The sequence below is a fragment of the Mustela nivalis genome (assembly GCF_964662115.1).
Source record: "Mustela nivalis genome assembly, chromosome: 16".
NCBI classification, from domain to species: Eukaryota; Metazoa; Chordata; class Mammalia; order Carnivora; family Mustelidae; genus Mustela; species Mustela nivalis.
The window spans coordinates 40,374,785-40,396,728 of NC_139035.1; the positions used below are offsets into that span (position 1 = coordinate 40,374,785).

The following is a 21,944-nucleotide window of genomic DNA, read 5'->3' on the forward strand; positions in this document are numbered from 1 at the left end:
AATTTAGGAGGATGCATCTTCGCAGGCTAAAGCTGCTAGAGAATATTAGTAATATTCTAAATTGTCTTACCTTTTAAAATTCCCCATGAAATCTTAACTTTAAAAAGTTATTTTAGGATATGACCTTGCCTTCCAGTTCCTGTTTATAGTGATGAGCTACCCGGATCTTTGCGCCTGAAACAAAGACGCCCTGGCCAGACCCCACGCTTTCTAATTTCCTTAAATTCGCACACAGAACCTTCCAGCAACCCCTAGAAGTAGCTGCTACTATCCCTAATTCACAGATGAGGATGTGGAGGCCAGAAGTCAACTGTTCTAGCGATCAAGCCAAGATATAAAGGATGGCTTTTATGGGTTTGGTTTGGATTGTTGGTTATAAGGGGAATATAAGCATGAGATTTGGATCTGTTCAAATCTTAAAGAATCTCAGGCTGGTATAATCTTGGTACAGGCAGCCAACGCTGATTGGATCGGGCATCGTGCCAGGCAGCGGGCGGATACGAGGAGATGTGAACAGCTCCCTGCCAGGGAAGGGTTTTCTCCCCGGCCCTCTCACTGAGGAATGGAGAGAAAAAAAAGGAATGATCTCCATGAGGTTCTTCTGGATTTTGCCGGATTAGGTGTCCCTGTGTCTCCAGGAGCACAGGCTTTGCTCTGTGAACTGTCCCATCTGCACTTTTGATTCAGAAAATGTGTTCACCCAAGTTGTGGGCTAGGAAGGCTCTGGGTGGGTACACTGAGGGGGAGGGGCTGTCTTGGGGCTCTCTTTGAAAGCCTTCACAGAGGATGTGGCTTATGAGCTAGATGATGAAGGATAAAAAAGACTTCACGAAGCAAAGGGGAGACAGGGTTTTCTAGGCCCAGAGCAGCGTGTGCAGAACCTGCCTGGTCTAGCAGGAGACCTTGCGGCTAAGGTGCAGCTGAGGGTAGAGGCAACAGAGAGGGGGAGGGAAGCTAGGGAAAGACCAGGAAGGAGATTTTATGCTATATGAGGAGTTTAGACTTTAAAACATGCAAAAAGGAACCGCTAGTGTTTTGAGGTTGGTTTTTTTTTTAATTAATTAATTAATTAATTAATTTGAGAGAAAGGGAGACCAGCAGACTCCCCACTGAGCGAGGGAGCCCGACAATACAGGGCTCGATCCCAGGACCCTAAGATCATGACCTGAGCCAAAACCAAGGGTGAGACACCTAACTGACTGAGCCACCCAGGCGCCCCTGACCAGTGGTTTCAATGCAGCAAAGTCGCAGGGCTGAATGTGTATTCAAATGGAGAAGGAGCTGAATGTGAACACAGGTTCACGCAGGAACACGCAGGAACAGATTCAGTGCAAACCAGAGTCGGGATCCTGAGGTCAAAGGAGGGACCTCACTGGATCAAGTCCTCAGGTTCATGGTGCCAGCTGTGGAGTCAGGAGGCTGAATACTGGTCCCAAACCTCTGGCAGTGACTCCTGGGCTAGTTTGGGCAGGGAAGGGGAACACTGAGGGGAAGAGAGTAAAGTGGGGAGAGTACAGGAGTTCTCCAAGGTCTCTAAGTGGGCGGGGCCGAGGGGGGAGCTCGCACATCATCAGCCCGGCCAGGGGACCCAGAAGAGGAGCTGTGCTTGCAAGAAAAAGCAGCGAGTTTGGTCTTGAACATGCTGAGTTGGGGATGCATACAGGATTTTCTTTTATTAGTAGTTAGCTGGAGATAACAGATTTTAAAAATGGTCAGAACTAGAAGAACAGATTCATGAGTCATCTGAGATATCTGAAGCCCTGGAAATGGAGTTTTAGGGAACACTAATTCACAGGGCACACTGACAAGAAACCAGAGTGGCAATTATTCTGTTCAACACGGAAGCCGGGAGTTCAGGTTTATCAGAAACACGGGGCCATTTAACAAATACACACCGAGAGCCAGCTACGGGTAAGGCACAGCCCTGGAGCTGAAGATTTGAAGGAGCAGACCACCCACCAAGAGCTTGCATCGCCCTCGGGGAAATAAAGCGGTGCATCTGATGCGGGAAGACCTTGCAGAGGGAAGTAAGCAGGATCAGCAGGCTCCTTCTAAACCCTTTATGTACATGATCCCGTGAATCTTTACAATAACCCCATAAGGTAATATGGTTATTATCCTCCCCTTAAAAATAAGGAAAGCAAACCACAGAGATGTAAAGTAATTTGCCCAAATAGCCAGTAAGCTGGTAGAAAAGCCCTTGACCCAGGCAATCTAGCTTCAGACAGAGCCCATCTTTTACCTACGGCACAAATTGCCTCTCACTGTCTGATTCAGGCTCGCAGAAAATGAGAGTTCAAGAAGGAAGAAGAGATGAACAGCACATCACGGTGGTTAAGAGCACAGCGGTTAAGGTTGTGTCTGGAAATAGCAAGTGGTTGGTGTTTGCTGTATTATTATTTAAAGCATGGTAGCTCCACAGAGAAGTGGTCAGAAGCCCCAAATTTAAATGTCAGCTCGCTATTTGCTAATCCTATAAGCTGGGGACCAAAAATGACCTCTACAAACCTGGTTTTTTTCACCTAGAAAATAAATCTAACACACAACTCAAAGATTATACTGAAGATAAAGGGATATAACCACATGAAAACACATATCACAGTCGTTAGCACTCGTTACCCTCAGCAGCTGGCGGAGCTAGAGAAAGGTCCCCATTGCCCAAAACACACCATCACTTCTTCGTAAAAAGCTAAAGCTCAGAGTGGGCGGGGCATCAAAAACAAGACTGCTGGGTGGGTACCTGGCTGGCTCAGTCGGTACAGCACGCAACTCTTAATCTTGGGGTCATGAGTTTGAGTCCCATGTTGGGTGCAAAGATGACTTTTTTAAAAAAATTTAAAAACCAAGATTGTTAATGACTATTAAGTGTTAATAGCAATAACTGTTATTCTAAGAAAATACCTGGGTGGGGTAAAAAAAAGATCACTTTGGGAACTACAAACTGGTCCTACCAATTATTAAAGAAAATTAATTTTATTTGCCACTGTGAAAATTAGCTTAGATAGACTAAAAGAAAGTTTATTTCACTGAAACTCAGTTCATTCCAAGGTGACTCAGTCAGAAGCGACAGGCTTCTTCTGCATGGTGCCTTTTCTCCTTCGACTTTCTTCGTTTTCAAATAGAGTACTACTGGGTGCGATGGCTGGCTCAGTCAGTAGAACCTGAGACTCTTGATCTCGGGGTTTTAAGTTCGATCCCCACAATGGGTGTAGAGATACTTAAAAAAAAATAATAATAATAAAATCTTTAAATAAAATAAAATATTGTCCCTTACAAGGTAGAAACAAAATGACAAATGAAAGCAAGTCAGCTCCTGGGAAGAACAGATACCAAGATCCCAAAGGGCCATGGACAGTGTCGTCAGAGGCAGCACCCCTTGCCATGGTGGACCAGAAACATCTGGCTCAGCTGGCAGCTCAGGATGGTTATAAAAAGAGGATTTGATCATGGCTTTAAAGTGCAAACTACATGGGCACAGCCTGGCTAGGTTGGTAGCCTAGTGACTCTCGATCTCCGGGTCATGAGTCTGAGCCCCACGTGGGGCAGGCGTAGAGTTTACTAAATGAATAAATACATAAATAACAAAGTACAGTTGCAGAGAGCACCAGCAAGGCTCTGCGAAGCTTAGCTCTGCCTGTCTGTGTCTCCTACGGCATTTACCCCTCTCTTAGCCTTGACCGCCCAGCCTCAAGGGCAGCTCTGTTCTTCAGGACACCCAGGCCTTCCCTGCACAGAGGCCACTACCTTTGCTCCAGCTTAGCAACACTCCTGGGCTGTGAATGAGCTTTGGATCGCTGGTCTCAGCAGGAATATAATCTCCTCTGCAAAGCCTTCCCTGGGCACCTGCCATTCTAAGGCTCCTGCCTGGATACGCCCACGTCCTCTGGACCCCTCCCCCACCAATACACGCACCACCGTAAGAAGTCAAATTAACAGTCCATTTTACTTTTTTTTTTTTTTTTAATATTTTATTTATTTATTTGGGATGGGGAGCACAAACAGGAGGAGGGGCAGAGGAAGAGGGAGCAGCAGCCCCCCACCCCCACCCCGCCACCCTGGGGGAGCAGGAAGCCCAGCTCTGGACTGGATCCCAGGGCCCTGCGATCATGACCTGAGCTGAAGGCAGATGCTTAACTGACTGAGCCACCCAGGCGCCACTTTACTTTCTTTATAGAACTTATAACTATGAAAAAGTAGCTTATTTATCATTTTACTGGGTTTTTTTTTCTGCCCCTTCCACACCCTCTGCTTAAGATGGTAAGCTGCTTGCGTGCTTGATACTGTCTTTCTCACTCACTCTTACATTCTCAGCACCTGGCTGGGAGTAAAGAACTCACTAAATATTTATTGAATCAATAAAGTAATGTAGAAGAGCATGATCGAGTTGCTGAGGCAGAAAATAAAAGCCGAATTTGAAAAAATGGTGAGAGTAGCTCATTTTGGCGCAGCCAGACACATGGAGATGGGGCTAGGCGGGCTGGTGCAGAGGACCTGGCTCCGTAAGGCCAGACAGTTTGGAGTGAGCAGAGAGAGGAGAGCCTCTGAAGTGTTTGACCTGGAGAGCACTCGGAAAAGAGCTGTCCTTCGGGAAGGACTGTGAATATAAGGAACTGAAATGAAGCTAGAAAACCCAAGGGAAAACCATTTGTTACCACTAAAATTGGCAAAAATTAAGAAGCCTGATAGGGAGGTACAGCACAGTGACAACAGTGAACGATACGGTATTGCTTATTTGAAAGTTGTTTTAAGGATCTTAAGAATTCTTATCACAAGAAAAAAATTGTTTTAAATAAATTAAAAAAAAATAAGTCTGGGGGCACCTCAGTGGCTCTGTTAGTTGAGGGTCCAACTCTGGACCTCAGCTTAGCTCAGGTCTTAATATGGAGGTCATGGGTTGGTTAATTGGTTTGTTTAAAAAAAAAAAGCCTAGAAAGTGTTGAGAGTATTTGGGGAACAGTTTTCAAACAGCTGCAAATCAATTTGGTGATATCTCCTAAAAGCGAAATGGAGAGGGTACGCCTGGGTGGCTCAGTGAGTTAAGCCTCGCCTTCCTCTGGGGTCCCTGAGCACAGGGTCCTGATCAAACACAGCATCAGGTTCTCTGCTCAGCGGGAAGCCTGCTTTTCCTCTCTCTCTGCTTGTGTTCTCTCTCTCACTGTGTCTTTCTCTGTCAAATAAATAAATAAATAAAATCTTCAAAAAAAAAAAAAAAAAGTGAAATTGGGCATATTTAAATGTAGAATTCAGCATCCTGGATCTAGCCTAAGAAACTAATACCTATATCTGACATAGGTAAAAATAATGTAAGCGTTGTTTATGTTAGTGAAAATCTGAAAACAATCCATATCCACTAACGGACTGATTAATAAAATGTGGTATTATTTATGCCATGAAATACCAGGAAATTAAAAATAGTGAAGATGTATATATATCTCGTCTATACATATACACATATATGTGTGTGTGTGTATATATATAGACATGGATCGCTGTCAAAAGACTGTCCAGGAAAGTAAGCAAATCATAGAACAATAGGTATACATGGAACCATTTATAGATATTTAAACTCATAAAACAATACTACCTATTAACATGTACATGTTAAATATATATAAAATATTTTTAAAGCATGTATCAGACTGAACAGGGGCTCTGTGAGGTGAGGACAGAAGGAGGCAATGCGGGGCACCTGGGTGGTTCAGTGGGTTAAGCCTCTGCCTTCGGCTCAGGTCATGATCTCAGGGTGCTGGGATGGAGCCCTACATCGGGCTCTCTGCTCCCAGGAGCCTGCTTCTCCGTCTCTCTCTGTCTGCCTCTCTGCCTACTTGTGATCTCTGTCTGTCAAAAAAATAAATAAAATCTTTCCAAAAAAAGTAAAAAAATTTAAAGAGGAGGCGGAAATGGAACTGGGATTAGTATTCGAAGGAAACTTGACTTTCTCGCCAATGTTTTATGTCATTAAAAAAACGGAAACAGGACAAAAATAATAATAACTGTTCATTACTGGGTATTAGAAGAATGATGCTAGACACAGATAGAAAAATTGAAAGGAATTCAGGACTGGCTAGATTGGTAGAAAGTGTAAAGAAGGTTGAAAGGATGAAGTTAAAAACTATACACTTTTTTTAAATGATGAGAGGTGCCATTAAGAAAACTAACAAACACTGAGTTCCATCTCTGAAAGATTTGCTGTGTTGGTGAGGCATCTAAGTGATGTCCAACAAGAAGACAGAATTCAAAACCCAAGGTGCGGCGGAACAGCTGTCCTGGGAAAGCAAGGAATAAAATGGGTGCTTCAATCAATTTCCTTCAAATCAAACAACTTTTTAAAGATATCTAGAGAATTCACTCTGTATGTATATATTTTTACATGCAGATTTATGTATTACATATTTATATATTTATGTATTTATATTTACAACATGTATAGAAATCTATGCACAGCACCCTGTACTTGACAATTTTGAGAGGCAGGTTACTAAATTTAAATATACATTTCTAGAAAGCCTGGGGGGCTGATCTCTGATAAGCAATTAACCATTCCAAGAAGACTACTTGTTAACAGTTCCCTTTCAATAAGCAACATAGGTGAACAGAACCAACAAGGACCCAAATTCCCAAGGTTCCAATAAAAGATTTCAAACATAAAAGTCTGTTTTAAAATCAAACTCTCTATTCTTACATAAATATTATCAACTTCCAATTATCAAAAGAATGCACTTACCTTTGAAGGGGCGCCTGGCCGGTTCAGTCCGCGGTGCTTGTGGCTGTTGATCTCAGGTTTGTGCGTTCAGGCCCCACCGTGGATAGCGATTACTTAAAAATAAAATTGTAAAGGGGCACCTGGGTGGCTCAGATGGCTAAGCAGCTGCCTTCAGCTCAGGTCGTGATCCCCAGGTCCTGGGATCGAGCCCCACAATCGTCAGGCTCCTGGCTCAGCAGGGAGTCTGCTTGCTTCTCCCTTTGTCTCTCCCCGCAGCTCATGCTCTCGGTCTTTCTTTTTAAATACAATTTTAAAATAAAATATAATCTTAAAAAAAAAAAAAAGAAAAAGAAAAGTGGCGGGGGTGAGGTGGGGGTCGGGGGCACACCTCGGTGGCTCAGTTGATTAAGTGTCTCTCTTCTGGTCAGATCTTGGTCCTGGGATCTTCAGTTCCTAGGATAAAGCCCCTCCTTGGGCTCCCTGCTCAGCAGGGAGTCTGCTTCTTCCTCTCCCGCTGCCCCTCCCCCTGCTCGTGCTCTTTTTCTCTCTCTTTCAATAAATAAAATCCTAAAAAAAGAATGCACTTACCTTTATTAAAATGCACCCCCTCTAATATTTTATGGTTACATGTTTGTTTACTGCTTCTTATCCTTTTATAACGTGTTTTGCAACCTCTGAAAAAGTCAGTACAGTCTGGGGCGCCTGGCTGGCGCGGTCAGGGGAGTGTGTGGCTCTTGATCTCAGGGTTATGAGTTCAAGCCACGTTAGGTGGTTAGGTTAAAATAAAATCTTAGGGGCACCTGGGTGGCTCAGTTCTTAAGCGTCTGCCTTTGGCTCAGGTCGTGGTCCCAGGGTCCTGGGATCTAGCCCTGCATAGGGCTCCCTGCTCGGTGGGAACCCTGCTTGTGTTCCTGCTCGGCGGGAAGCTGCTCCCCCTGCTTGTGTTCCCTCTCTCGCTGTGTCTCTCTTTGTCAAATAAATAAATAAAATCTTTTTTTTTTTAAGATTTTATTTATTTATTTGACAGATAGAGATCACAAGTAGTCAGAGAGGTAGTCAGAGAGGTAGGCAGAGGGCGGGGGAAGCAGGCTCCCTGCGGAGCAGAGAGCCCAATGCTGGGCTGGATCCCAGGATTCTGAGATCATGACCTGAGCTGAAGGCAGAGGCTTTAACCCACTGAGCCACCCAGGTGCCCCAAATAAATAAAATCTTAAAAAAAAAAAAAATTCTTAAAAAAAAAAAAGTCAATAGTCTTATCTCTTCTCTAAAGAGGGAAACACAAGACACAGGGTGACTGGTCAGGGTGACTCAGGGACAGATTCAATATTGGACCTCAGAACCTGGGAGCCTGGCATCCCTAGTTCCTAAAACCACGGGGCTTCTGCTAACCTCAGCAGAATTCACTTCTTCACTTGACTGTGGTTGGTTCTTGGAGAACCTGGTTTCCAAAGCTTTCTCCTTCAAAAGTAGCAGCAGTCTGAAATAAAAGCTGGCCTGCCAGTTGTAGTCCTTCATAGTTTAAGGGTATCTGAATTCAAGATTCCACTTTCTAACCTTTGCTTTTTAATAATGCACTGATACACCTCCACTGATACACCCTAACATTCTCCATAACTAATGTAACTTTGCTGGTGATTTTTTTGAAACTCTGTTGGGACTGGGTTACATACAAATCAACTGACACTGTTTAAACTATTTGCTGTTTTGTGTGTTTGTTCAAGTTAGTGCTTGCTATCTTGGACGCGCGGGTTTCCTAACAGCCACGGGGCTGGTATGCTCGCGCTGACCTTATAAAGCCAACACAGTTAGTGACTGTGTATACAAGGACTTAAGAGATTATTTTACCAGAATAAAGTTGCTATGTAGCCATCCAGCGTATATGGTGTTTCTTTCCATTAACAAATTGATGAGTTCCTAAGCATCTGACATTAAATGAGTTAAAAAAAATATTATCTCATATACTAAAATTTAGGTTTACGGACAAGATCAGATACTTCCAGTGAAATAGCTCAACCCAACTGTGGTTTCTGATTGTGCTTTTCTCACGGGACTTTAAAACGTTTTCACAAATATTTTTTCACTATCACATATTTCTCATTCCAATTTTATTTTTTTTTTCAAAGGGGAACTTAATAACTTATTCAAAGTCATGCAGCCAGTTCAGGGCAGAAATCAAGCAACAGACCTAATTAAATTTAGCAATTAAGAATCTGATATTGTGCATCCTTTTTGGTAGGCTGTATTGCCTCCTTATTTTATTTCCCTTAAAAAGTAATTGTTTGCATGTCAGTTAAAGTGGTCACACTGAAAAGAAAGCGAACATTAATTATCAGCGGGTCCTTTCTCAAAGCAACAAAAACAAACAGGTTTGTGCTCAGAATCAAGCTACAAAAGTAACGTTGTACCTTATAATTTTGTCTGCAAGTTTAAGCCTTCATCGTATTCATTAATTAAAATGTCATAAATCTTCTAATGCTAAAATATTCTTAAACTAGCATACAAAACACCAATACGCCGGTGACCGGCAGCACACACAAATCCATCACTCACTCTGGGTCCGTTAGACTTGCCAAGGCCAGTGGCGAGTATTCCAGAAATTTTCACTTGTAGAATGAATGGATGTTTTGTAAGGATTATCTATTCAGGCAGAAAAAAGTGTGTGTGGGGGGGGGGCAGACAAGAAACAATTAGCCATTCAACTGGCAGTGAGCAAATTCCGAGTATGAAATCCTTTGTTTGTTTTTATTTTGTTTTTGTTTTTCTTACCTACCAGAGGACTCTAGTCCACGAAAAGAAATTCATCTCGTGAGATTTTTCTAGAGCCTTTCCACAGACCTTTGTGGAGACCCTCCTTGTCAGCTTTGGTTTTATTTTGGCAGCCCCGGGACTGGAATTTAGAGCTATCTATTTGCATTTCAACACCCTTCTTTTGTTTTCTGTCCCTCCGGAGGCTCAGCCAGTTCAAACAGCAGGTAAGGTAGTTACACCGCTCTAATGACCCTAGAAAACTCAAAGGAGAAAACTTGTCCAAACAATGAGGTTATTTTAGCTAAAAACTACCACTTACTTCATTAGTCAAGCCTCCAAAACCCAAGCTAGACCATCTTGTTAAAAATTTACCTTAAATTGGTCTTCATACTCTCTCAGCCCTGGAGAGGGAAGAGTGATTGGTGGGGAGGAGGGGAGAGAGGGGGTCAGTTGGGCCTTTTGGAATCTCTCCTGAATAAATATCAATAAAATGTTCAAATGTTCATAGGAATTTACAGGTCACAACATCACGTCCGATTCGAAGAGCAATGGCCTCTGTCCTTTCTGCTGAAGGAGTGCTCCTATAAGGCACTGTTAAAAGAGAAAAAGTGTGGGGTGCCTGATTGGCTCAGTTGGTAGAACATGTGACTCTCAATCTCAGGGTGATGAGTTCAAGCCCCACATTGGACATACAGCTTATCTGAAATAAATTTTAAAAGGCGGGGGTGGGGGGAATGCTTGTTAGGTAAAGAGCATCACAGAGAGCAGGACCAGAAGGACACCTAGCACCAGCTGTGGTGGGTACAGAATTCCACTCACACGGGCTCTGAGGACCACATGGCAGAGATTCTGTCATGTGATCCAGAAGGCAGCTTTCCGACATTTTAATATTCCAAGAAACAGATAAATACTTGTAAAGTTGCATATTTTTAATAGGCAAATCCCCCAGGGTTCCTCTTGAAAGTCAGTTGTTTGGAAAAAGACTGTAATTATAATGAGGCCATAGAATCACAGATTTGAGATGGAAGGACCATGAAGTTCATGTCCCAAGGTCCACGGTTACACAGTCCGTTTGTGACAGGCCTGGAACCATGCAGTAGGCACCAAACCCGAGCTCTTGGGTTTTTTGGTTACCAAACCTACTTAACATGGGATGCACGGTGAGATCATCTTTTATAAAATTCTGGGACTTAGCAACTCAGCCCAGAATGAAGATACAGCTGCATAGATGCCAAAGGCCTGACCATGTCATCACCCAAAACAGCTCCAGCTGCAAAATTACTGACTCCAGCATCCACTGCTGGGATAAGCATCTCTCCTTTCAGCTTGCTTGGTCTGTGCCTGCAGCCGTTCTTAGAAGTGTTAGCGCCTCTAGTTTATCGATTCCTCCTCTTCCTCCGAATTCTCCCGCCCTCTGCTTTTTTCCCGTTCCTATTTATCAATTTAGATGCCATGTTATAACACCCCAGTCAATGTTCCCTTCCCCTCTGTATTTCCTACTCTGTAAATACTCTATATTCCCCTCTGTAAATCCATCCAGGAAAACATCAGCCCCGAATGATGTTGTCCTAGTCACCTCTTTCCCTTTCCTTGCATGGGAGCAAACGCTGCTGGAGGAAATCAAAGGGGTAGACGGTTTCATGATCACCGACTTCAAATGGCCCCTTTCCAACAACTATTTGAAATCTTCTCCGCCATCCTTACACTCCCAGCACACCAGTCTGCCCCTTGACCTCTTCCTCTGCTAGATGAAGATGAGCGCTCTCTAGACCTCTGTCCTCCAGCCACAGCCCTGCGTCGTCCCGGGTTCGTGCTGAGTGGGACTGTTCCTCTATGTGTTCAGTCTTTCCGCCTGTGCCTTACCTTCTACTCCCAACATCATCACCCACACACTTTCATCACTTTCTTCTCAAATCCCACATCAGTTCCTTTGGAAAAGTCTATTGATTCTGCCTTCAAGCTGTATTCCAAATCCAGCCACTTCTCACAATCACCACTGCTACCGCTTCAACAGAGACACAATCATCTCTCAACGAGGCAAGTAATAGTCTCCCAGTTTTCACCACTGCCCCTTTAGTCTATTCTCAACACAGCAACCCTAGTGATCTTTTGAAATCATAACTCAGAGCACATTCGCCTCTGCTTAAAACCTTCCAATAGCTTTCCATTTACCCAGAGTCAAAGCCAAAGACCCTACAAAGGCCTAAGATTCCATTAACACTCTCCAACAGACCTTTCTGAGATGATGGAAATTATTTTTATCTCACTAATACAGTAATCACTCGTTACAGGTGACTATTGAGCACCTGAAGTGTGGGTGGTGCGATTAAGAACGTGAATTTGGGGCGCCTGGGTGGCTCAGTGGGTTAGGCCACTGCCTTCGGCTCGGGTCATGATCTCAGGGTCCTGGGATCGAGTCCCGCGTCGGGCTCTCTGCTCAGCAGGGAGCCTGCTTCCTCCTCTCTCTATCTCTGCCTGCCTCTCTGCCTACTCGTGATCTCTGTCTGTCAAATAAATAAATAAAATCTTTAAAAAAAAAAAAAAAAAAAAAAAAAAAAAAAAAAAAAAAAAAGAACGTGAATTTGTATTTTTAAAAGAATTTTAACTGATTTACATGAAAATAGCCACCTGCGGCTAGTGGCTACGTATTGGACAGCACAGTTCTATGTGCTCCGTCCCCATCCACACTATGTCCTGTTTCCTGACTCGGCATCACACTATAATAACTCTCAGGTGATGTCACTTCTCTGCTCAAAAATCTCTATGTCTTCCCATTTTACTCAAAATAAAAGCCAAAGAATGCCCTTATTTTAATTTACAAGGCCTTATATGATCTGGCCACCCTATCGGCTCTGTGCTCTTAATTCCTAATCTCATTCTCTTCTCTGTTCCCACCACTCTACCCTCAACACTGGCCTCTTTAGTGGACATACAAAGCATGCTGCTGCCTCAGGGCCTTTGCTCAGACTGTTCTCTCTGGGACATCTTTAGACCAGGATTCATATCAAAAGCTCAGAGCTCCCTTCTTTCTTTCAGAACAGTGCTCCAGTGTCTTCTGATGATCTTATTTGACCTGAAAGCCCTACCCAAAACAGCATCTCTCCTACCCTATCGCTCTCTATCTTATCTCCAAACTCTGCTTTTCTCTTTCTTTTTTTTTTTTTTTTAAATAGCTTTTATCTCCATCTGATGAATCCTGTTTGTTTACTTATTTATTGTGTGTCTGCCCGAGCAGGGCAAGGCCTCTTTCTGTTTTGTTCACAGCAGAACCTCTAATACTTGAAACTGTACCTGGTTCATAAAAGGCATTGAAAAAAAAATGCAGAAATTTGATGAAAGAATGTGGATGGCTTTATGATGCTAAAAGCTACTTCCAACAGTAGCAACCCTTCAGCCTGAGATCCGGAGCTCTCCTGCAGTTTTTCCCCCCCAGGGAGGAGTTGAGAATTGGGTTCCTCTCTAAATATAGTATCCTCACATGCAAGAGAACAGCTCCGTGCTTTTACTATATTAGCTTGAATCTACAAACAGCTATTTTACTAGTACAGAAACAGAAAGGTTAAGTAAACTGCTCAGGCTCAGTGAGAGTGACCTTCACCTTGCTTCTCATCATGGAGTTTCCATAGTCCACGGAAAAGCCTTCTAAGAGCAGCTACATTAAAGTGATCACCAAGCTTCATGATTAAATCTCTCTTCTGACTCTGTGCCTTCCTGGGAGAAAATGAGAATAATAAACTATTACAAGAGACTAAACAAAAAATAATTCAGTGGAGCTAACAGGAAAGTGACCACATCCTTTATTCCTCCCCAAAGGGCCAAAGTTTTCTTATCAAATTGTCTTTAGATTCTAAAAATGCTATGCTAAATAAAATATTGTTGGCCTTCGTGTTTGAAAATGTTGCTGCTGAGAATGCTATTTCTTATGCTAGAGTTTTTACAGTCAGCAAATAAAGTAATGGTCAGTAGATTCAAGACCAGCTTCCCCTTAACCTGCCGGACAGGAGTGTTACTGTTTTTTCCTGGTTTTATGTTTAACATATTAATGAGGAACAGGGATGGTCTAAGTCATTTCAAGTCAGAGGTAGTTAAAATAGTTACAGTCATTAGTTCTGATTATATATGCCATGGAATCTTTTTAGTGGAAATGTCAAAATATCAACATTGGTTTGTGTTTCACATCCTGTTCTTTCCCATTGTTGTCTGACAGAAGCACCAGTGAATAGGGAAATTACATCTTTGGCCACGAAAGTGAAGAAAGAGTAGGAGTTATCCGCTTGACAGACAACCTAAAACATTTTAGGGACTTTGGGACTCCTGCTTCCAACATTCTTGCTTGTCAGAGTGGGGGAAACCCGGGTCAAGTAGTCCTCACAGAGCACAGGCACCATGAGGTGTGAGGCAGGAACGAAACCTGACTAAAGCATGCGTGTATGTGTCCCCACCAAAACCCAGTGATCATTCTCTAGTCACTGTGTAGGGAAGGGGAGGGGGAGAATTTCCACAGAAGACCTGCATATGACTCTTCTGAGGCTATTCATGGTTATGAATTGCAAATTACTTTTCAAAATTACTTCTCTCAAAATACCCAGACACCTGGTCACCGACTGCCAAACAAACCCTAAAATAGGCACCTTGATTGGCTCACACCGTGACTTTAACCATTCAGCCGCCCTTGACCACAGCGACAGACATCTCTGCCAAAAGAAATACGAACAACCCTGGGAACTGATGACAAAACTGAGATTGCTCCAAACTTCTCCAAAGTGATGGCTCTGTTGTCTGGAATGTCTCACGGCCGGGACATTTTTCTCAGCAAGTCAGCTCTATGTAATGAAAGCAATTAGAAGAAGTTCAGATGTACACAGAACTCTCTCTGCCTAATATGGAAATAATAATTAACTGTCCAAAAATGCAAGCACTGGTTCATGGCTGATGATTCACCTTTGAAGTTGTGCAAAGAAGAAGGTCAAACCTTTTGTAAAGCACTTTAACAATGTGTATCAGGAGTCATAAAAATGTCTATTCCCTTAGACACAGTAATCTTATTGCAGGAACTAATCTTAAAAAATGTCTTCCAGGGGCGCCTGGGTGGCTCAGAGGGTTAAAGCCTCTGCCTTCTGCTTAGGTCATGATCCCAGAGTCCTGGGATCAAGCCTCGCATCGGGCTCTCTGCTTGGCGGGGAGCCTGCTTCCCCTCCTTCTCTCTCTGCCTGCCTCTCTGCCTACTTGTGATCTCTGTCTGTCAAATAAATAAATAAAAATCTTTAAAAAATAAATAAATAAAAATTAAAAACGTCTTCCACCCCCAAAAGATGTTCCCTACAAAATCTGAATCAACCTAAATACCCAATAATAGGAAAATCATAATTATGGGACATCTTCCTAATGAACTATTACATAGTCATTAAAAATGAATTCTGGGGCGCCTGAGTGGCTCAGTGGGTTAAGCCTCTGCCTTCAGCTCAGGAGGTCATGATCTCAGGGTCCTGGGATCGAGCCCCACATCAGGCTCTGTGCTTGGCAGGGAGCCTGCTTCCCCCTCTCTCTCTGCCTCCTGCTCTGCCTACTTGTGATCTCTCTCTCTGTCAAATAAATAAATGAAATCTTTAAAAAAAAAATGAATTCTGAAGCCATCACAATCTGGAAAAACACTGAGAACATTGTTAAAAAGTAGAGTACAAATTATATGTGCATTATGATTGAGACCATGTTCAAATCTATTTTCACATAGGAAAAACAGAAGGCAGAATTATGTGTTATTTTTTATCCCTTTTCCCCCCTAACTTTTTGGTAATGTTGATTTACCGTTTTAACAAATTTCAGAAGAAAAAACGGTTAGGTACAATGCTTCACAGTCTGCTTTACATAAATAAAAATCAGCATGCAAATACTTTAAAAAATATATAGAGAGAGGGGCACCTGGGTGGCTTAGTCGTTAGGCATCTGCTTTCAGCTCAGGTCATGATCCTAGGGTCCTTGGATTGAGCCCTGCATCGGACTCCCTGCTCGGCGGGAAGCCTGCTTCTTCCTTTCCCACTCCCCCTGCTTGCGTTCCCTGTCTTGCTGTGTCTCTCTGTCAAATAAATAAAATCTTAAATACACACACACACACACACACAGCTCATTTCAAGTATTTGTCCTTTAAAAATTGGGGGCAGAGTGCGTGTCCAACATTGAACAGCCAACAGAACCCTCACATCAGAATTTTCTCAACCCCCTAAACTTTCCAAAGTCAACCCAGATTCACCGGAGTCCAGGACACAGTCAAACTGACCAGCCCTGGGCAACTCCCTCTCAAAGAAATCGGTTGTAGAGTTCTGCTTCCCAAGCTCCCACCTCTTCTACAGAGGACCCGGTTTGTGAAAACCTCTAGGTCCATCCCTTTGCAACTACCCCTGTGCTCTGGGAGGCAAGTAAACCCTTTCTAGACTGGACTTTGGATCCTAGACCCAAATGTAGAAAAGCACACCGCTGTGAGGACTTTGTTGTCATGTTTATTCCTCTAAATCAGATTTTTTACACCCAGTAAACCTGGACATACCTACCGCTCTTCACAGTTAAATGGAGAGGTGGGGGCTCTCCTCTTGTTACTGGTCTGCTAACAAAGGAGTTCATCACCCCGCAAGTCATGGGGGGGAATGAGCCTTAACTTTGCTCACTTGAGCTCTGCATTCACGCAGATACTGGTCATTAATGTTCACACAGGAAAGAAGACAGAGTTTTTGCTTGTTATGTAAAGCATTAAAAAGGGAAAAAAAACCACTAAATTCTACAGATTTTCACTGTCTTGAGTCAAAATGTTCATACAAACTCAGAAATCTGTCTAGAGGAGTATAGCTATTGTTAAACTAATGCTTATAAAATCAGACACAGTAATTTGGTATGTCAGTAAATAATAAGAAATGAAAACAGACCCCATTTTCATTTTTGAGAATATATATATATATATATATATATATATATACACATACCGTTTCGAATGAATGCTTCTATCAGTAATTCTTTGAAGGGAAAAATTCAAATTTTACAGGATTTGTTTTTATCTATCAAGCTCTTTCTAAACCATCATACCTATGTTGCTCAAAAATTGTTGAGACCTTGGGTCAAGGAGACACTCGCGTTGGCTTTCAACAGAAAATGTGCTTCTCTACACTAAAATGGCCACTTAAGCAAGAATGTGGAAATGATTTATCTCACAGTGTTTAAAGTTGGATCTCGGCTCTAGCTATGTCCTGACTGCACAATCAGTCAGGGACAAGTAGTTATATGCTCCTAAACAAAGAAAAGCACTCTAATGGCCAAAAGAGTTGAGTATCTAACATAGCAAAGTTACCTTAATAAAAGTTAAATTACCCACATCCCAAAGAATAAAAATCACTGATAATAATAACATTTAAGTGTGAAGAACAGCAGAACACGAAATAGATCTATTTACATCACATAAAGATTGTCTTCCAAGTGTGGTCTTATGTGAAGATGTGATATTAACAGTATATTAAAGTCAGAAAGAAAAATAAAAGGAATCAAGCAGCAGAACCAGACCCCATAACTAAATGAGAGCCGATATCACTACTCGTGTTGTCTACTCCAGCATCTCCAGGACCTGGGAGGTTCTCAGTACCAGTTGCATAAATGAATGAATGCATAATTGAGTGAGTGCACAAATAAAGGAACAAAGCTCATCAAAATCAAAATATAATTTGTAATGTGAAATTATAGAGGCATGCATACTTGCCTTAAGTCATTAAAGGGATCCTGCTTAAAAGTGAATGTGTGTGCTACATACCATATTTAAAAACTGGGTGTTAAAATTTAAACATAATCCTACAGGTAAAACCATGGCTGTAAGAATTAATAGAACTGCACTGGAACTATTCTAGAGACGGTCTCTGTAGACTTGATCAGTTTGGAGTTTCAGAAGTTTCAAATTGACTTAATGGGCTCAGAGGCTGTTCCGAGGAGTGTTAGGAAATGAAACACAGTCCAAGATTCATCTTAACTCTTCCCAGGAATACAGTCTAGAGGGCACCCCACCGTGTTCTGCTCTAGCACACTGTCCTGGGTCCTTCCTTGGTGGCACTTATCACAATCCACTTATCTTGTTTGCTATTCTCTGCCTACTTCAGTAGAATGCTACTCCCAGGAGAGCGAGACCCTTGGCTTTCTTAGTTTATCAGTGTATTCCAGCACCTGACACCGTGCCTGGTACCTAGCAGATACTCAAATTCTTCAGAATGAATGAAAGGGTGACGAGATGAATACTAGACTGAAGGGTGAAGTCAACAGCTTATCACTGGCTACAGGGAGGCATATGTAAGAGTGTTCTCAGCCCGCTCTGCTAGGCTGCTATGTGACAACATGGAATTCTATTTTTAAGTGAGATTTGGTAAAAAGGCTTTCTGAGTAATTGGCATATTATCTATGTCTTCCCATTCCAGACAGATTCTAAGAAAGATCTAGACAGTTCAAAGTTCAAACCACTCCCAAATTTAAGGAGAGGCTTGTATTCCCAAGAGTAATTTTTTAAGAATCAAGGTATTAAAAACTACAAGATTCCAGCTACAACACCGCAAGCCCATTCAATTTAACAAGCAACTAGAAATTTCCTGCCATGCTTAATTTTCAGTGGTATAGTAAAAATACTCAATATACTAATTCAACAGTGAATTTGTAGATGCTCTATCAAAGACATTTTAATTTCTTCACTTGGCCTTAACTTGTAATTTTATGATACTCTAGTTTTCATTATATCTGGATTCTTAGGAAAATATTTTACTTAAGGGGACCTTTCTTATCAGCAGTAAGTATGAAATTGAATCTAGACCTCTCTAACTTTACTGGGGTTCAATTCTGGTTTAACTAACTGCAGTGCATTTATTTTGCATTCCCTGAATTATTCCATGGTTTTACAATATAGTTTGGTTCCTTGGGTACATCGTGTGTATGGTTCAAGCTCTACTTTGAGTAATCTTAGGGTTAAAAGATTATACTGTTATCAATCCACACATTTGTTGAATACGCGACTCTAACAACCTAGACAAACAGGCACTAGGATTCACCTTCTTGAGACATGATAGACTGGTATTTCATGGCATCATCATGGTAGTTACTAATCAAAGCCTAGCTAAAAATTAAGCAAGCATGGACTTTCAGCGGTTTTCCTTGTTTTCACCACCTCCCCATACATTGGGTTCAATATAACACAGTTTTTGCCTGCATCAGTAATCATTCCCAGACCAGGTATAGCATGGATGTTATTAACTCAGCCGTTTTACATTTGTACAAATATTGTAGCAGCATTAACGGAAATCAGTACGAAGGAAAAAAGGATTCATGGCATAATACCACCATTGCACCACATCAAATACTCCGTTCCTTATCAATCCATGAACACAACTTTATTCTTTTAAGTTTTATTTAGGTTATCTCTACACCCAATGGGGGACTCAAACTCATGACCCCAAGATCAAGAGTCACACCCTCCTCTCACTGAGCCAACCAGGTGCCCCTACATGAACATGGTTTTAAATTACATTCATAGTACACATGCTAGTTAGAATTTTGTCCTTTTTGCTTTATATATCTCCATGTTGCCAGACACTTCTTACTTATAATTTTCAGTGGTTAAATATACCACCTCTTAAAATTCTGTGATTTTTTTTTTAATGCTCCTTCTGTGGGATATTAGGCATTTCTCTTTGTTTTGGGGACACCATCAAAAACAACACTACAGATACATCTTATTAGAGTCTAAAACAAATTCGCGGGTTGGGATTTCCAAGTCAAAGAATATGAACATTTTCACGTCTTGATTACATTTCAACCCAGATTTAAAAGTTTATTCTCAGAATTATGAGTAATATGGGTGTTTCATGAAGTATATGATGAATGTTAAAATACGATGGGCTTTGTTAAATTGTTTATATCAAGTGAAGCACTGGAAAAGTGGGAAAGAAGTCCTATCCCATGACTAGTCCATCCAGCCCAGGAATTTATGGGAAGTTGTGGTCCCCTGAGACAGTTTACAAGATGTGCCCCTACAACATCTTGATTTTCTTTAGCACCACTTTGGAGTTCATGAAATTTATTTAAATTAAATTAAATCATTTAAATACACATCCTACTCAGAAATTATTTAAATGCACATCCTACTCAGAAAACAGCTTTAAAGATACTAGCTACGGCACCTGGGCGGCTCAGTCAGTTAAGTGTCTCCCTTTGGCTCAGGTTATGATCCCGGGGCTGGGGAATCCAGTCCACATCAGGCTCACTGCTCAGTGGAAAATCTGCTTCTCTCTCTGCCTGCTGTTCTCCCCCTGCTTGTGCACTCAACTCTCTCTCTCTCAAAGAAATAATTTTTTTTTTAAGATTTTATTTATTCATTTGACAGACAGAGATCACAAGTAGGCAAGAGAGGCAGGAAGGGAAGCAGGTTCCCTGATGAGCAGAGAAGCCCATTGCGGGACTCAATTCCAGGACCCTGAGATCATGACCTGAGCCCAAGGCAGAGGCTTTAACTCACTGAGCCACCCAGGCGCCCCTCAAAGAAATAAATTCTTTTTTTTTTTTTTAAGATGCTTTTTTTCTTTTTCTTTTCTTTTTTTTAAAAGATTTTATTTATTTGACAGAGATCACAGGTAGGCAGAGAAGCCTGTAAAAGCGAAGTGACATAAAATAAACGTTCATGTGGTATGTGGGGGTACTGTATTAGGTATTATTTATTGAATAAATCCATGTAATGAATGCTAAGAAGATGAAATGAACTCACTACGTAGGTATCAGTTGGGGCTTCATTCCCCGCCCTCCCCACTCATAAAATCTTAATTTACTTTGCAATCTACAAATCTCTTCGTTAGAACCCATTTCACAGAAGGAAGGTAACAGAAGTACATTAGTGAGCCCCTGCGGGCAAGCTTGCATTCAAATCCTCATTCTCCTCAACATAAACCATCCTTAGAAAGCGCAGTGAGACTTTCTAGAAAGATGTCTAACAAAAGAGTTCTTAAAGATCTCAGCAAACTTTACACTTTCCCCAGTTTCATAGAGATGTCTACCCACTCACATGTCACCGAGTCCCAGATGCCTTTTCTTGAGCCACGCATCATTCTCTATGTATGCAACATTCACGTGTGGCTTTTGGTAACTAAGGAACGCAAATAACTGCATCAAAAATAAATAAATGTGATACTGTGGCTTCCACAATGACAAAAACTAGAGTAAAATTCCAGATATGTTGGTCCTTCAAAGCTACAATGATGTAGCTACAAAGAAACAATCATCGTGAAGGGGTAGAGCTCATTTAAAGAATGTTAACAGTGCTCAAATCTATTAAGGACACAGGTGATATATGACTAAAATGAATTTCTATCACATTTTTTAATATTCATGTGACTAAAGAGACAACCCAATTCAGTCTCCTTTTAAAAATTAATTGTCCGTCAGAAAGAAAAAAGATAGGGGATTTGTTACCAAACGTGGACCCATCCTGCAACCATTCTAAGAGTTCAGAAAAACTCTGACCACACTCTAATAATCCCCATTAATGTTTCTTCTCTGCATAGGAAGGGAAGATCTCAGATGTCTGGCCCTGTGAGTCAAGCTGGGGTGAGAACTTTTCACATTAGCATATTAAAAAGGGATCTATCAATAATCAAAAAAGTGAATTTAAATCTCACATTAACTTAAAGTGGAGCAAATGATATTCTGATGAAATGATGAGTTTAAAGATACTTTACTGTAGCTTCCCTTAAAATATAATATTGCAAATAAATAACCATGTATTTATACAGTCTACAACTTCATATCAAGTATGCTTTTTGCTTCCAAAGATATTGATACTTTATGAAATTTAGGTCCCTCTTTTATGTTGATTTTTTTAGAGCTTTACTTTGTACACATACAAGTATCACTGTAGACAAATAGGATATACAAATAAGCAAAGACTTAAGAAAAACAAAAAAACCACAATCCCATCACCCAGACATAATACTTTGTTAATACTTCTAGGCTGATTCTTATGTACACATTCTTACAAAGAGAAGAAAACTTATCATCCTCTTTTTTACAACTTCTTTTTTAGACTGAATAAATATTGAATATCTTTCCATTTTTACAAAATCTTTTTTTTTGTTTTACAAAATCATTTTTAATGATTGCACTCTATAGAAATATAATAAGTTAGTTAACTTGCCTGGACATTTAGAATGCTTCAATTTTTCACTGCTATAAACAGTGCTGGAATGAACATCTTTGCTCATCTTTGGTACACATCCCACAATAGTCCCATAGAAAATGTCCCTAGAATGGTAATTGGTGCCTCAAATGCTCTATGCATATTTTAAGTCTTTTTTTTTTTTTAAAGATTTTATTTTATTTATTTATTTACTTGACAGAGAGAGATCACAAGTAGGCAGAGAGGCAGGCAGAGAGAGAGGGAGAAGCAGGCTCCCCGATGGGCAGAGAGCCCAATGTGGGGCTCGATCCCAGGACCCTT

General features: G+C 41.4%; 1 long non-coding RNA gene across 1 annotated transcript; it reads right to left on the reverse strand.

Annotated features, from left to right (window-relative positions):
• Positions 1-3,994: 3,994 nt before the first annotated feature.
• Positions 3,995-7,676, reverse strand: LOC309849425. The gene is made up of 3 exons (XR_014303697.1): positions 7,292-7,676; positions 6,725-7,030; positions 3,995-6,266 (listed from the first exon to the last, which is right to left on the reverse strand). It is a non-coding gene; the product is annotated as an uncharacterized lncRNA (long non-coding RNA).
• Positions 7,677-21,944: the final 14,268 nt, after the last annotated feature.